The 5,399-nt window shown below is 39.5% G+C and overlaps 1 long non-coding RNA gene across 1 annotated transcript; it reads left to right on the top strand.

The window, feature by feature from the left end:
* Positions 1 to 2,433: 2,433 nt before the first annotated feature.
* On the top strand, positions 2,434 to 3,302 carry LOC310891124. The gene is made up of 3 exons (XR_014577436.1): positions 2,434 to 2,616; positions 2,754 to 2,792; positions 2,893 to 3,302. It is a non-coding gene; the product is annotated as an uncharacterized lncRNA (long non-coding RNA).
* Positions 3,303 to 5,399: the final 2,097 nt, after the last annotated feature.

Raw genomic sequence — 5,399 nt, 5'->3', positions numbered from 1 at the left:
CTTCATCGTCACTGCTCTGGCCCACAGAAGCTGAAAGAACTCATTCCCTCTCGCAGCATTCTGCAGCTAGCTCTAAGAAACCTGCATTCAGTTTATTTGTTTTTGGAGGACTGTGTCCTGTAAGTACTGCACAGTATTTCTTTTAATCAGTTTGAATGTGTACCTGTTTTTCTATCCACTTCTCATACTGTGTTTCCGTAGGTACGTGGAAGCACGTCTGTTTTTAAGCAAAACCAGCTTGGGTTTTCTCCATTTTACCCCGGAAAGACGGCCTATGCCGGTGGTGCAGCTGTAAGATCAAGGCAGCCAAAGACGGAACCTTATCAGGTATGAGAAAAGTAGTGTAGTGGGAAATAGTGATGGAAATAAAAAAAGCAGCACTGCCAAAGGAGCTTTGAGCAGGGAGCTGAATATGTGGTAACAGTTGCTCTTCTGCCCTCTTGGTCTACAAAAATAGACGAGATTGATTTCTGTTTAAATTCTTTAATGACAGTTTTTACCACAGGTAATACTTGTCAGAAAGAACAAGAATGACAGTTTGGGCTAGTTGTTGGTAGTTGGGGTTTCCTCTGTTGTTAGGTCTTTCAAAAAATTCCATTCAAGTGCCATTGTCTGCCTCTGACTACATTACGTTAAAATAACTTGATGCAAAAAAACCAATGACAGCATAACTTTGAAAACTTGTGTTTATGGTAGCAAAAGCTACAGTAGTCAAACCTGGCTAATATTTATCTGTGGATCTTCTTTTCCAAGCATGCCTACATTCATGCTATGGATATGTTGTATAAACCTGCAGTCTTTGAAAATATCTAAAATCAACTTTGCTGATCCTTTGTTCTTCTGGTACACAGAGGCATGCAGGACTAAATGCAGTCCCAAGATAAGCAGTAACATGCTTTCTGTTTTGAATGATTCATATAGTTCTTGGAGAGAGTTATTTGCCCCCAAGAGTTCTTGGAAATAGCAAATAAAAACTGCTGACAACTCTGATTAGCTAGAGCTGAATCGAAAAGGAAAGTCAAATCAGGTTTGGTAGGAATGTATTTAAATTAAAGTGACTTTTATCGATAAATCAAAAGGAATTTGAAGAAAATGAAAACGCGGGTTTGCTGGCTCTGTTCTGACAGTCCATTTGTGCAACGGAAAAAGGGCAGTACAAGTACCTCACTTACGGGAAACCTTGAAACCTTGTGGTGCAAAGCTGGGAACCCTCTTTGGTCGGCTATTTTTGTTTTTTACAATATTACTGCATTATGGTAAAAAGAGGAACCAAAATACTAGGCTTTTAAAGGAGAGAGTAGCTTGCTTCTTGCTGCTTGCTGTGAATGACAGCAAGGTACTAGAGAGTCCAGCGAAGGGCCACCAAGAAGATCAAGGGACTGGGAGCACCTCTCCTCTGAGGAGAGGCAGGGACTGCTGGGCCTGTTTAGTATGGAGGAGATGAGGTTCAGGGGGGATCTTATTGGTGTATATAAATACCTGAATGGATGGTGCAAAGAGCATAGAGAGCCATTGTGTTTTCAGCGGTGCCCAGTGCCAGGTCAAGAGGCAACAGGCACAAACTGAAACGTGAGGCTCTGTCTGAGCATCAGGAAATGCTTTTGCACTGTGCGGCTGATGGAGCCCTGGCACGGGTTGCCCGGAGAGGCTGTGGAGTCTCCCTCTTTGGAGGTCTTCAAGAGCTGACTTGACATGGTCCTGGGCAACCTGCTCGGGGTGGCCCTGCTCGAGCGGGGGGGTAGACCAGGCGATCTCTAGAGGTCACTTCCAACCTTAACCATTCTGTGGTTCTGTGAGTCTCACTTGTGTTTTTACATGCTGCGTGGTCTGCTTCCTGTCTTCACATCGTGTGATAAGCACAGTGTGGTTATATGAGGGGTTTAACCTGGGAAGAAAAAAAGTCACACCAAAGGAAGTTTTTGACTGATATTTGAAGTTGGGTGGTGCAAATAAACAGTTTACTTTTTCAGTGTAATGTTTAGATCTGTTACAGTTTAAATCAGATCTTTATCTTTTAAGACAAAGATTTGCAGCCAACTTTAATCTTGGGGGAAGGGAGGAAGCAAGAGAGAAGTAAAACTAGTTCCTGGTTATGATTGTATACACTGATTTTAAGATGGTACACTTAGACCATCGTGAAACTCTGAGGTCTGTGTTGTTACTGAAAATGCTTTCTGTACCACAAGCCTTTTCTTGAGTTCTGTTTCCCTGATTACTGCTTCGGAGGCCTTAGCAGTCCTGGCATCATCCGTCTTGACCTTTTACAAGTACGGAGTTCTTTTATTGCTCGTGCAACAAGCACGTGCAAGATGCACTGAGGCCCAAGGTAAACTTCATTAAACTCCGAATGTATTCTCTTCTTTATGGCTTGAACTCCCAGTGACTGCATGTTTCTCTGTCATCAGAATATATTGATTGTATCATCAGTGTAGCCTTGGGACATAAAATACATGCCTCCTTAGCTGAGAATTGACCATTGTAACACTTAAAATGCTAATTTTTCAGGCACAAAAGAGAGCGAAAGCTAGACAAGAAACTGTGTGGTCCCACGCTACCTTGAGTACCTCAGCGTGGTGCATCTTGGAGGCAGTGGAGAAGCTGTCAACCGCTTTGTTGGTAAATAGCACTTCTTTTAATCTGTTTTTGCTTCATGTGTTTATAAAACTTAGTAAATGTGCCATCAAAGGATAAAGATAAAACTATTCTTCCTTACGCTGTGGCCGGTTTAATTTATTGCGCTATTTTTTCAACAGGATGCTAAAAGAATGACATCTCTTTTGCCGCTGTGTTGTGTAAGTTGACCATGAACCCCCACATTTTTGTTGCAGGGAACCCTCTCTCTCAGGAAAAAAAAATTGCCCTCTAATAGTTATGCTTTGTTTTTTCCCTTAGCCTCCGGACATAGATAAACCGGATATTACTGACTTCCAGTCCAAACGAAGAAAGGTAAGAACCAATAATGTCTTAAGCTGAGGTAGATAACTTTTTCAATGCTTTATCACTATTAGAAAAATTTTCTCAAACCTCAGTGACGACATAGACATCAAATCAAGTTAATATTGGCATGTATCCACAGTAGATGATGGGCTGTGAAGATTACTCAGGTTAAGAATTATGTTATCTTTGTAAGTTGAGAGCAACAACTCTAGAACACACCAAGTCGTTTTATCTTGTCCCCCAACTTGGGGTGAAGCTGCATATTAAAATTCCCGTTGAGGCAAGTTTTCTCTTGAAGAAATGATCACAAATAGAAAAATACTGATTGAGTGGTCATATAGACTTTGTACAGACTTCCGTGTTCATTCGGGCACAGAAAACTAGTTTTTGTGCTTTTTATCACCATTCAAAGTAAAGAGGAGGAAAATTGTTAATTTCCGACGCTATAAATCTTACGCTCCTAAATTCCTATTTGGAGGTAGCACAGAACTGGTGAGAATGCTGTGGTAAAGCATGATTTCCTTTCATTTTGTTTAAAAAATGAAAACTAGTCATCTTTTTTTGATGACTTTAGTTAGGGGTATCATTAAATTGCAAAACTGTACCAGGCACAATAGCTCTTGGTGTATTAAATGCCTAACTGGGGGAATTAATATTTTTCATTTTTACCTTTAAAACCAGCGATGAACCATCGTTGGAGTCTGATAAATTTTCCATAAAATTAAATGGGCATCTCTTTCTGCGAAAACATCTGTGTTTCCAGTATCAGTCTGAGTGTACAAATGACCACTTGTTAAGTGTATGGGCTTCTTAGGCTGGAAATCAAAGTGGACAGTAATACTGGTTGCTTATTGCTTTTAACTCTTTCAATCTCTGTATTGTTTAGCCAGCACAATCTCCATTTGGTAAAGTTCTAAAATGAATGTAGCAGCAACTGCTTAGTTTTTAGGGGGGTAGAGGTTTTTTTTTTTCTTTTTCTTTTCTGACGCTATAAATCTTAACGCTCCTAAATTCCTATTTGGAGGTAGCACAGAACTGGTGATAATGCTGTGGTAAAGCATGATTTCCTTTCATTTTCTTTAAAAAATGAAAACTAGTCATCTTTTTTTGACGACTTTAGGTAGGGGTATCCTTGGGCTTATTAAATTGCAAAACCCTTAAATGACCACTTGAAGATCAGGTGACTGAAGGAAATAACAAGATGTGCAAACTTTTCATCTTCTGTTCTAATGAGAAAAGGGACAGTGTCTCAAGAAGTTTCTGTGCCAATTCCTTGATTGGATGGATGTATAATTAAGTTTACAATCACTTCAGAGTTTACAAACATCTCAGATTTCCTGGACCATCTTTTCACCATCTGCCAAATTACAAGGGCATGGAGAAGTGAAGTATATCATAAATATTATCCAAATAACTAAAACCAAATCTGGTGTGAATTCTCAGTTATATTATAGCAATACACCTGTGATAAGGCATTAAGAAAGATCTGCCAGATTTGCAACAGAGAGCCTGAAATTGTCAGCCACTAAATGAATGTTGCACGCAGCTGTCAGTGGGTGAAAGGAGATAGATTGTCTATTCATAATACTAGAATTCATAATGGTGGCGGGAGAAGGGTAGCCCGTGATGAGAAGCAATTATTTGCTGAGGAGACGATCGTGTGTTTTCCTGCTAAAGTGAACATGCGGTTGACGGAACACTTGTGCACTCGGGCTAAACTTCTGCAGTGGGTAGCAGTGATGTGGTATTTTTCTTATTTCAAGGAACTGTACCAGGCAGAATAGCTCTTGGTGTATTGAATGCCTAACTGGGGGAATTAATATTTTTCTTTTTTACCTTTAAAACCAGCAATGAACCGTCGTTCACTCGAAGTAGATTTGTGAACTTACATAAAACATGTCTTATTCAAGGTTTCAAACTGAATGTAATATTTTTTAGAAAGATGTATTTTTATATACTTTAGAGAGAGTGTGAATCCTATTACTAAGAGCTGGGAGATACTGTGAAATTAAAGCTGCAGCGTAAACAAAAATTTCCTGTTGGTATTGATTTGAACAATAGCATGCTTCCTAAGACTGTATTTTCTGATCCTTAAGACTGCAGGCGGAGCCATCGGTAAATCTTGTAGCCTTTAGGGTTTGTTTTCTGTCTGACAGTTCAGTTAAGTCAGTTTTGCAGAACACGCAGTGGTCTGTGTTAAAAATTAACTCTGGTCTGTGAAAATGCTTTGAAAAGGGAAGTCAAACCCACTACTTGAAGTGCATCTAATGCACATGTAAAGCATTGGATCATATTTTAATGAATGAGATTATTGTAAGACTGACAAGTTGGTTTTTTTGAGTGTGTTCTATTGTTTGTGTAACTTTGAAGAGGGAAAATGTAGGGAATGTGAAGCCCAGAAGCCTGTATAATTAGTTGCTTAACACTTCGAATGTTAAATTAATGAATTAAGCTACTGAAAA

This window comes from Anser anser, assembly GCF_964211835.1.
Source record: "Anser anser genome assembly, contig: HAP1_SCAFFOLD_97, whole genome shotgun sequence".
Classification (NCBI taxonomy): Eukaryota; Metazoa; Chordata; class Aves; order Anseriformes; family Anatidae; genus Anser; species Anser anser.
This window is presented reverse-complemented; position numbering and strand designations above follow the sequence as displayed.